At 46.0% G+C, this 11,670-nt stretch overlaps 1 long non-coding RNA gene across 1 annotated transcript; it reads left to right on the top strand.

The window, feature by feature from the left end:
• Positions 1–240: 240 nt before the first annotated feature.
• On the top strand, positions 241–5,109 carry LOC135330364 (uncharacterized). Its single transcript, XR_010392346.1, has 3 exons — positions 241–318; positions 2,933–3,014; positions 4,978–5,109. It is a non-coding gene; the product is annotated as an uncharacterized LOC135330364 (long non-coding RNA).
• Positions 5,110–11,670: the final 6,561 nt, after the last annotated feature.

Here is an 11,670-nt window from a genome sequence, read left to right as displayed (position 1 = left end):
ACTTGAGGGGAAAGTAGTAATCCATAGTAAGTCCTGTACCAAACTATTCACATTTTTTTTTCAATTTATATGTAAGCTCTCTAAAATTCAGTGGGCTTTAACATTCTAAAAGCTGCTATTTCATATACAAGGAGAACCTTAAATGTGTACACATCCTTTGCCTTCTTAAAATAATCTGTTGTGCAGAAAAGTTTTGCTGAAAACAAAAGCAGTTCCTCACAACTGAGTGCTCTCCCCACAGGCTGCAGTGCTCCGCTGACTCCAGAGGGAAGAAGTAAAGCTGTTGTGGCAGACAGTTCTGCTGAAAGGTAGCAAGTGGTAAGCCATGCTTCAAAGCCCAGATCCCCAAAAGCAAATATGACTGGACTGTGAATCTATTCTTCACTGCAGGTGTTATGCAGAAGTAAACCCCCAGTATTTACAGCCCTCCTCCCTTGCCACTGCCATTCTCAAACCTGTAGATGTCAGAGCTCTCATAGCATCTAGGTTTCCACTGCTGAAGCACTCCTGGTGCTTACACGTCAGCTGTTGTGTGTACAAACAAGTGCCTCCATCCAAACAGTGTTGAGCTTCATAGCACCTAGCTGAGTCCTAAAGCAAATCTGATTCCCAATCTAGGAAGGAAAAAGTCTATCTCAGTAGTAAGGACTGGTGGGTCAGAAAAACTCAAACTCTCTCCCCACCAGCAACCCAACTCTCCCTCTCAAAATGTGATAAAACAAGACCATTGGTTCTTTGTCTGAGGAGTTAGAAAGCTTACCCAAGTGTGGGAGATCACAGAATGGTTGAGGTTGGAAGGGACCTCTGGAGATCATCTAGTCCAAACCCCCTGCTCAAGCAGCATCACCTAGAGCATGTTTCCCAGGACCCCGTCCAGATGGCTCTTGAATATCTCCAAGGAATGAGACTCCACAACCTCTCTGGACAACCTGTTCCAGTGCTCAGTCACCCTCACAGTGAAGACATTTTCCCTTCAGACAGAATTTCATGTGCTTCAGTTTGTGCCTCTTGCCTCTTGTCCTATCACTGGGCACCACTGAGAAGAGTCTGGCCCCATCCTCTTTACACCCTCCCTTCAGATATTTATACACACAGATAAGGTCCTCCCTCAGTCTTCTCTTCTCCAGGCTGAACAGGCCCAGCTCTCTCAGCCTTTTCTCATAGGAGAAAGGCTCCAGTCCCTTCATCATCTTAGTAGCCCTTTGCTGCACTCACTCCAGTACCCTTTGCTGCACTCACTGCAGTAGTTCCACGTCTCTCTTGTACTGGGGAGCCCAGAACTGGACACAGCACTCCAGATGTGGACTCAGCAGGGCTGAGGAGAGGGGGAGGATCACCTCCCTCCACGTGCTGGCAACATTCTTCCTATCGCACCGCAGTATACCATTCGCCTTCTTGGCCACGAGGGCACATTACTGACTCATGGACAACTTGTTGTCCACCAAGACCCCCTCCATCCTTCTCTGCAGAGCTGCTTTCCAGCAGGTCAGCCCCCAGCCTGTACTGGTGCAAGGGGTTATTCCTCCCCAGGTGCAGGACCCTGCATTTCCCTTTGTTAAACTTCATGAGGTTCCTCTCTGCCCACCTCTCCAGACTGTCAAGGTCCCTCTGAATGGCAGCACTGCCCTCAAGTGTATCAGCCACTCCTCCCAGTTTTGTGTCATCAACAAACTTGCTGAGGGTGCACTCTGTCCCTTCATCCAGGTCACTGACAACTAAGTTGAATAGGATTGGACCCTGTATTGACCCTTGGAGGACACTGCTAGCTACAGGCCTCCAACTAGACTTCGCACCACTGAGCACAACCCTCTGAGCTCTGCCGTTCATCCAGTTCTCAATCCACCTCACTGTCCACTCATCTAGCCCACACTTCCTGGGCTTGCCAAGGAGGATGCTATGGGAGACAATGTCAAAAGCCTTCCTGAAGGCAAGGTAGACAGCATCCATTGCTCTCCCCTCATCTACCCAGCCAGTCATCCCATCAGAGAAGGCTATCCAGTTGGTTAAACATGGTTTCCCCTCTGTGAATCCATGCTGAATCACCTTCACATGCTCAGAGATGGCATCCAGGATGAGCTGCTCCACCACCTTTCCAGGGATCGAGGGGAGGCTGACTGGCCTGTTGTTCCCTGGGTCCTCCTCCTCACCCTTTCTGAAGACTGGAGTGACATTGGCTTTCTTCTAGTCCTCAGGCATCTGTCCTGTTCTCCATGTCCTTTCAAAGATCATTGACAGGGGCCCAGCAATGATATCTGCCAGCTCCCTCAGCACTTGTGGGTGCATCCCATGAGAGCCAACAGACTTGTGGATGTCAAGTTGGCTTAAGTGATGCCAGATCGATTCTCTTCCACTGAGGGAAAGTCTTCCTTTCTCCAGACTTTGTCCCTGGTCTCTAGGGCCTGGGATTCCTGAGGGCCAGTCTTAGCAGTGAAGACTGAAGCAAAGAAGGCATTCAGTATCTCTGCCTTCTCTGTATCCTTTGTCACCAGGGCTCCTGCCCCATTCAGCAGTTGTATTCCTTTGTATTTAAAAAGCCCTTCCTGCTGTCCTTGACATCCCTTGCCAGATTCAACTCCAAATGGGCCTTGGCCTTCCTGGTCCCATCCCTGCATACTTGGACAACATCCCTGTATTCCTTCCAAGTAGCCTGCTTCCACCTTCTGCACACTTCCTTCTTCTGTTTGAGTTTTGTCAGGAGGTCCTTGTTCATCCATGCAGGTCTCCTGCCCTCTTTGCTTGGCTCAGTGGGAATGCACCGTTCTTGAGCTTGGAGGAGGTGATCCTTGAATATCAACCAGCTTTCTTGGACCCCTCTTCCTTCCAGGGCCCTATCCCATGGGCTACTTCCAAGAAGGTCCCTGAAGAGGCCAAAGTTTGCTCTCCTGAAGACTAGGGTTGTGACCCTAATTTTTGCCCTGCTTCCTCCTCACAGGATTCTGAACTCCACGATCTCATGGTCACTGCAGCCAAGCCTGACTCCAGCCTTCACATCTCCAACCAGATCTTCCTCGTTTGTAAGTACAAGGTCCAGCAGAACACCTCTCCTCATTGGCTCTTCCATCACTTGTGTCAGAAGGTTATCATGAGTGCTCTCCAGGAACCTCCTGGATTGCTTGTGCCTTGCTGTGTTGTTCCTCCAGGAAATATCGGGATGGTTAAAATCCCCCAAGAGAACCAGGCCCTGTGATCATGAGGCTACTTCCAGCTGCCTGTAGAAGGCCTCATCTACTTCCTCTTCCTGATCACATGGCCTGTAGCAAATACCCACAACAGTATCACCCAAGTTAATCTGACCCTTAATCCTTACCCACAAGCTCTTGGCCAGCCCATCGTTCACCCCTAGGCAGACCTCAGTACATCCTGGTTGCTCTCTCACATAAAGGGTGACTCCTCCTCCTCACCTTCCTGGCCTGGCCTTCCTAAAGAGCCTGTAGTCATCCGTGGCAGCCTTCCAGTCATATGAGCTATCCCACTATGTCTCTGTAATTGCAATGAGATCATAGCCCCATGACTGCACGCAGAACTCGAATTCCTCCTATTTATTCCCCATGCTGCACGCATTTGTGCACAGGCACTTCAGAGAGGTATCTGAACATGTTGATTTACCAGGAGGGGTGCAAGAGGTTTCCCCATAGTCTTGTCTTGTAGGTACTTCCTTGCCTGCATGCAAATGCTTGAGGTATCCCCACTTGGGCCCTGTTTTGCTGACTGCCTGGTCTCTGTACTCTCCCCTTCCCCCATCTTTCCTAGTTGAAAGCCTTCCTTGCCTGGTTGGCCAGCCTGTTGGCAAAACCACTTGTGCCCCATTTAGTGAGGTGGATCCCATCTCTCCCACACAGTTGTCAATCTTCAAACAGGGTCCTATCATCACAGAAACCAAAACCCTGTTGCTGACACCAGATGCATAGACAATTGTTAACTTGCAGTATCCATCTACTCCCTCTCCCATTCTTCCCCCTCACTGGCAGGATCAAGGAGAAGATGCCCTGGCCCCCACATGTCTGACCGCCATAAGGCGCTTAAGTCCTTCTCTGCCTAAGAAAACCCAGAGCTGCCTTAAGAGTGCCTTCAATGAAAATCTGAATTCAAAATCTGCTTCAACTATAACATGACCCTGAAGGGGTAAAGTAGGAGTGAAAGAGATTAAGCTAATAGAAATCTTCTGGGTTTCCTGAAGCCCAGAGTTATTGAGGCTAAGATTCATCTTCCAGGAAGGTACAACAGAGTCAGTGTCCAGGAAGCATACCAGACAGCTGCTGTGTATCTGACACAAAAATGGAAGGGAAGCCTTAAAGGAAGGGGAATAGAAGTCTCAGTCTGCATATCCCCCACTCATAAGGTATATATATGTGACTAGAGAGTCCTTGAGAAGTGTCCCGAGGTAACCCCAGCTCTTTCAAACTGACATCCACAAACATAGTGTATGTAGAGGGAGAGCAGAGAGAACAGACTCCACATGATGATGCTGGATTTCCATAGGAGCTTCACAAATTTCTGTTGCAGCCCTCAGTCTGAGAAAGTAAGCCTCAAAACCTTCTGCCTTAGAAGCACCCTGATCAGAAACACCAAGGTCTTCCACTTGAGAGCCTACCTCCCCAAATCTTCCTCCTAACCCTGTCCATCAGCCACTTTGCAACCCAGAGCTATCATCTCCCAACACTCTCCAGTTCCCTTATTTTACAAGGGAATCTAATGTGATCAAGATATTCAGTACTTCCAGGCTGAAGGAGGAGCAAAGTAGAAACCACACTGAGCTCAGCTCAGGAAAGAAGGCTATTTTGTGTAAGTGTGAAATGGGTACCAGAGCAGCAGCCTCTGCAGCCCATAGCAACAAACTACAAATTCTCCCCTCCTGCCTGTACCTGATTAAACAGGACAGAAATAGAGTCAGGAGCTCTGCTGGCAGGGAGCCTTATGCAGGGTCAAGAGACATGTTTCAGTTCTGAATGACAAAGTCCGTTGTAATATCTCTTGCAGGAATGTTTCCAAAGTCCCTTCCCAGCTGCCGTGAGAAGCAGGTTGCTTTCCATGTGCTCATCGAGCTCACTGATGGTTTCATTGTTCCCAGTGACACAGCTGCTGTGGGAGAAATCTTCACAGGTAGTTGGGGCTGTTCCCAAAGCGGGCTCTGAATACAGGACAAACAGTCTGAAATACACTCTGAATTTAAGGGAAAAAAAAAAAAAAAAAAAGAGTGATCACAGATAACTGAGCCTGGAGGTAGCACGTTCACATTAACACGTTACTCAGTGGACAGCATGCTACAGCTGCTGTACAGTTGTCGGAGAGTTATCAGGGTGAGGTTTTCCCTCTTGATAGACTAAATGGCAATGATTAAGTACAAAAATGAATATGTCATTGTGCTCAGGCCTGTGTTTGGTAGCACTGTGCCACTCATAAATGGACACAGACTTTAAGACTGTTGCTATCCAGTAACAAGGTGCCTTAGAGGGATCTAGAAGAAACTCAGTTATCCTGTAAAATGGGTATTTTGGAAGAGGTACTTTCTAAATCCTAATGATTTTATCACAGTTTTGCTGGAGCTGAACTCCAGTTGCCTTTTTACACAGGTGTCAGTTCAAATAGCAGAGAGGGAAGAGCCATTGCCATTTTCATGTGTGCTCAATCGTCTTTTCAGATTGGCATGCATATGTGGCCATCCCCACCCAGAACAGCCTATATACAGCTAGCTCAGGCACAGATACATGAGCTGCAGCTACATTTATGACTGCTATTCAGACATAGCCTCCAAGAGTCATCCTTCTCATTACAATGTCACTTCTCTACACTGACAGTACTTTGCACTACAGGGGCACCTTCAATCTCTAAAACACCAGACTGCTTATGAATTAAGCCTTCCTTACTCTGGCAAGCAATTCCTGCGGTGAATGATATACCCCTTCCAAACCCCTAAATTCATGGGTCGACAGAAATCATCACAAAGGACACATGGGATCCCTTGCCTCCCCATCCCTCCTCCTTCCCTCCCAGACATATGAAGTGTTGATTATTTCACTGAGACAATAAAATTCTAATAAAAATGTAGATCCACATGTTTTTAAGCATACTCGCTCTACATTACTGTGTTGATTAAACAGTTCAGCTGAAGCAGTAGTTCATGGTTATTGCTTGGCTCTTTGTTTTCTAGTTTCTTTGATAAAAAAGATACTTTCCTGAAAAACCTGAGAATCCATAAAAATTAAGCTTAGGGCAGCAAAGGGTTATAAAACCATTTAGACCCCTGATTAGTGAAAAAATTCCCAAAAGAACGAAGTTCTTTGATTGTCAAATTTCTATGCTGAGAGACTTCCCAGGAAGTTCATTCTCAAATCAGCAGCATCCCAGATATCCAGAAAGTAAATGAGCAGGAACTTACTGCAGTGCCAGACTTCTCTCAGCCATCAGAGCAGAAAAGACTTACAGCACAAGGCTGTATAATAAGCCATTTTATGATGATAAATTAGTTCTTCAAAAAAGGAGATGTGGGATTCTGTGGTTAGGGCACTGGAGTAGAAGTCAGAAAAAAAGGATAATATTGAAGATACTGTATAAGTGATGGCATTGCTGTGTTTCTAGTCTGTGCCAGAAATGGCGCTCTACACCCCGGCCTTGGCCTGGAAAAGACTTTGCGGATTCAGGTTAGGATTAGGGATTGCGTTGAGAGAAAGAGGAAGCCTAGAGGTGCCACTGCTGTGAGTGTGGGAAAGGGATGCGAAAGGAAGGCGTGTGCTGTCAAGAGACCTGTGCTGTGAGTAATTTCTCATTTGGGCCAGAAATAGGGGTCTACACCCTAGCCTTGGCTACAAAAAGACTTAAAGGGGTTGGATTAGGATTAGGGTTCGGGCTGAGAGAAAGAGGAAGCCTAGAGGCTCTGTTGGCACTGGTGTGGGAAGGGGCTGCCAAAGAAAGGTGTGTGCTGCCAAGAGAGCTCTGCTGTGAGGAGTTTCTCGTCTGTGCCAGCAAAGGGGGTCAATGTCCTGGCCTTGGCCTGAAAAAGACTTACAGTGTTCGGGTTAGGATTAGGGTTTGGGCTGAGAGAAAGAGGAAGCCTAGAGGTGCCTCTAGGGTGTGGGTGTGGGAAGGGGATGCGAGAGGAAGGTGTGTGCTGCCAAGAGCACTCTGTTGTAGAATTTCCTTGTCTGGGCCAGAGATCGGGGAATACGTCCCAGCCTTGGCCTGAAAAAGACTTACAGGGTTGGGTTTAAGGTTAGGGTGAGGGTTTGGGTTGAGAGAAAGAGGAAGCCTAGAGGTGCCGTTGGCATTGGTGTGGGAAGAGGCTGCCAAAGGAAGGTGTGCATATGAAGGGAGGCTGTAAAGAGGATGGGGTCAGACTCTTCTCAGTGGTGCCCAGTGATCACATGGAAGGCAACGGGCACAACCTGAAACACAGGAAGGTCTGTCTGGACATGAGGAAAAACTTCTTTACTGTGGGGGTGACTGAGCACTGGAACAGGTTGCCCAAAGAGGTTGTGGAATCTCCTTCCTTGGAGATATTCCAAAGCCGACTGGAGACAGTCCTAGGCAATGTGTTCTGGGTGACCCTGTCTGAGCAGGGAGGTTGGACTAGATGGTCTCCAGAGGTCCCTTCCAACCTCAACCATTCTGTGATTCTGTGAAAGAGGCTTTTAGACTTAGTTTTAGCTTTAGAGTTAAGCCTGGCCTGGCTGCTTTGTATGGGTGAATGTGGCTTTCATCTCCTGCCATCATGCTGCTCTCTGCAGGGCCTCTGTTTTCAACATGAAAACACCCATCACTTCTGCTAACTTGAGAGTTGAACTGCTAAAATGCACAGGGCCTAAACACTCGGGTTTGTGTGTTTGTAAGGTGGGGACCACTACATTTGTAAAATCCTCTTCCTTATACCTGCCAGGGTGAGTTTGTCACTGATCTCAGAAGGGGTATAGATCAATTCACTGTGGGCCATCTTCTTAACAACCATTTTGTTTATCCCATTATATTTTTTTCCCTCTGATTTTTTCTTTGTCTTAAGGTACCACACTGTCTTTTTTTTTTTTTTCACCCTAAGGAGAGCCACTGACAAAATGTCCCAATCTATTTCTAAATAGAACTACCTGCTGCGTGGGCCTTTCAAAAAAGGCTTTGGATGTGATTATAAAAAACAACTCCAACCAACTGAACAGTGATTTATTTTTACTAAAGGTTTAGTTCAGCACAATAATATGCAAAATACGGAAAGTCTGACAATGTTGGAAAGTTTCATAAGCTGTACATAGGAAGGATTTTCAGAATTTTCTAGCCACTTTTAAAAACAGTGATGTTCCATGTTACATGACCTTTAACTGTGACAAACTATCAAAAATAAAAGTAAGCTGATAATGGGAAACGAGAGCACAAATAATAGTTGACAGTTGTTAGACTGAGACACAGGATAGAAAAGCGTATGATAGGTAAATATTTAAACCACAGCTTTTGTATCAGAGCAGAAAACGAAAGTAGGATACATACATCACACCGTGCAACGGCCACACTCATTACTGAATTTATAGGCTGAGCTCGGATGGGCTGCCTGCAAACCTCTGGAGTCAGAGCTGAGCTGAGGCTGAGGCTGGCACTGCCGCTGTGCCGGCCGAGTCAGCTCCGGCTCCACCGCAAGCGACAACAGCGCGGACAGCAGTGCTGAGAAATGCGTGGAGATGGCCACAGTAAGGAATGCGTGGAGATGGCCACAGTAATAGTGTCCTCTTTGACGCAGGCAGGCCTCACATGTGGATGCCACAAGAAATAAGCGCTTGGTGGGCTTCCTTTAGAGGTGGAGGGTGCTGCAAATTGAAGCTGAGAAGCTCTCAGGCGCAGTCCGAGGATGGAGCCCTCCTGAGAACCACACGAGGAAACGTGCTGACGCGGGGCTCGGGGGCTGGCTCACATGTGTGTGCCTGGAGTTCATACGATCAGTCATGTCCTCAGGCTGTAATTCTGCCGTTGTTTCCTGCAACCCCCTTCCTCACACACTCTCTGAGTTCCCCAGGTGGTCTCCTGGGCACACTGTTGTCTAAAGTACATTTCTGTTGTTTCTCCAGTGCTGCTGCTGTGAGTCAGCATTTTATTTCCATAAAAACAAATTAGTTTCCATTTATTCTGTGTGCAACAATTTAGCTCGCTGAAAGCTGAAATTAAAGTTAGTTCCAGGAATTTTATTTTACTCTAGTTCTCAATGGCCACTACTAACTTTAGTTCCACTTATTATTAAAACTGTAACTCAAGCCATTCAATAAAACTTCCCTTTAGACGCTGACTTTTTTTAAATCCCAGAAAACAGGACCTGAAGGGAGCTCAAGAAACGGACCTCTCCACAGCTCTCTCCCAGGATCACATACACTGAGACAACCTTCTGTTAGGCTTGAGCTAACCTCTCCTATGTGTCTGCAGTTTCCAGGCTCTGGTAGCACCTGGGTGCTGAATGGTTCGTCCTTTCGACAGGGTCTGTCCTTTCCAGCAGAGAGCCAGCAGCACGGGTTTCAGGAGGCTTTCTGCAGCCAGTGAGTGTGTGCTAGATCAGGCCCGAGGGACAACCAGGCCGGTGGCAGCCTCGCGCAGCAGCCATTAGCTGGTCGTGTTTGTCATATTGCTAGGTATAGTTTTATGCTAATGCTACCAGAGTCTTGCAGATGTTGCTTGGTTCCCTGCTAAATAGATGTGTGGCTTTCGGTCCTCGTCCTCGTTAACAAAAACTTGCTGCAAGTTCAGCTGTGTTTTCCTGCAGCTGGATGAGCCATATGAACAGCATCCTTTGGGACTCAGTTGCACATTTCACTCTAATCCTAGCCCGTATATGTTGGACCCAGCATTTTGAACTCATGACTACTCCTGGATCTCCAGCACTGCTGATAGATTAACAGTAAAACTGCACTGTTTGATCATTCCCAATGCTGAATGGACAAATGAAGTAAAAGTTGCTGGCACTTGAACCAAACTCAGGCCTGCTGGAGTTTTAGAGGTGGAGGCTTTATTTAGGAATGCAGTTCCTGCTCTTGGCAGCTACCCCTGCTTGTGCAGAGTAGCACCTCAGTGGAAACACTTTACTGTACGGAGGGTTGAACACTGTGTGCTCTAAGTTACACTCAGCTGTACCAGAAAATTTGCTGATTACCAAGTATCACTGAGTCCCAGAGTACAGTTAAGATAGAAAGCTCATGTATAAACACATTTCTTCAATGGCATATGTAAATAATGATGATTTGGAGATCAGTGGTTCAGACACATAGCAGTCTACCTGGGAATATTTTTAATCTCAGAATCTCAGAAAAAGGCAGGTAATTGCAGAAATCTGATTACATATAGACTTACCGCAGGCCACCTGCTCTGAATATTTTTGTTCTTGAAGACTAACAAAAAAAAGAAGCCAAAACAGAAATCCAGGACCAGTATTCATTGTTACTCTTGCTAGAAATGAAGAAATGACTTTGAAGGTTTTGCGGGAGGTAGGGTGGACAGCAGAGGGGAAAATGGTGATAAAAGGAGTTGACTTTTACGTGAAATCTAGAAAATGCCTTAGGCTGAAACTTAGTGTATCGATGCACCTCCCACTACGCTCTGAAAGACAGTATGTGGAGAATCAATAAGCAATGCTTGCAACTCACTAATTCATCTTGTCTAAAAGAGCTTTCAGGAAACTGCTCTGAAAAAGACCAAACTCAGAGCTGTAAAAATTGAGTTCTCACTGCTTTCTGCTATCCTGGCTTACCCACTCAATGGTCGAGTCCCATGCTGGAAACATAAAGATATCCACAAAAAGTAGCATTAAAACTTGACTTAAAACACTGATGCGTTCCTTGAGAGCACTCATTTTTGTAGAGAACAAATATATACAAAAGACAACCATTTTTCTCTTTTTCTTTCTAGTTGTCCAGCATCTTTTTTCTTTCAGGAGCCTGTAGGCTCACAGAGCAGTTCCCCAGCGGAGGCAGAGACACATTTCCCACCTTCCCTGTTACAGAGGGTTAAGTGGCCACCTCAGGTTTTCGGTAAGATAGAAATTTCAGTTTAGCAGATCAGCAGCAAAAGATTATCATTAGAAGTATTAGCTTTGAGAATTGTGCTACTGATGATGTAACCGGATGTTCTTGTGGCTTGATGATATATGACTGAGAATTTGAAGCTCCAAATGATAAAAGTAATAAATCTGAGAGCACCCTGGTCGTCTGCCATATGTAATGGGAAGGCTCAGCATTTGCTTACTCAAGAAATTTCCCTATGCAGACAGAAATATTTTAGCAGCATTTTAACTGTAAGTTTTGGAAATGGTTCACATGTGCTATATCATTTTGTTGTGTAGTGATTAGATCTATGGTTAGGTCTATGACCAAATATTGAGATATAATGAACAACATAATGCGGAAAATGTGTTTGACCCATTAAAAAAAAATGAGAACTGGATCTCTCAGCATAAGTCCACTCGCTGTGTTTGCCTAGAGCAAACAGGCAGGACAGAGGAAGCATTCATGTGGAATGTGGATGAAAATAATTCAGCAAGAGTTACTGTAAATACTGTAGAAAAGTGTTGGTGAAAGCAGATTAAATTTCTCTTACAGACAAGTCCCGAATGCTGTAACACTAAGACATAAAACACAGAGAAGAAACAAAATAGTTTGGTTTAATAGCCTTATGTATACACTAAGGAAGAAGTATGTCTTTCCACTGTCATAGTATCTT

The sequence above is a fragment of the Dromaius novaehollandiae genome, chromosome 1 (genome assembly GCF_036370855.1).
Source record: "Dromaius novaehollandiae isolate bDroNov1 chromosome 1, bDroNov1.hap1, whole genome shotgun sequence".
Taxonomy (NCBI): Eukaryota; Metazoa; Chordata; class Aves; order Casuariiformes; family Dromaiidae; genus Dromaius; species Dromaius novaehollandiae.
The sequence above is the reverse complement of the archived record's forward strand: the minus strand, read 5'-3'. Positions and strand labels throughout refer to the sequence as shown.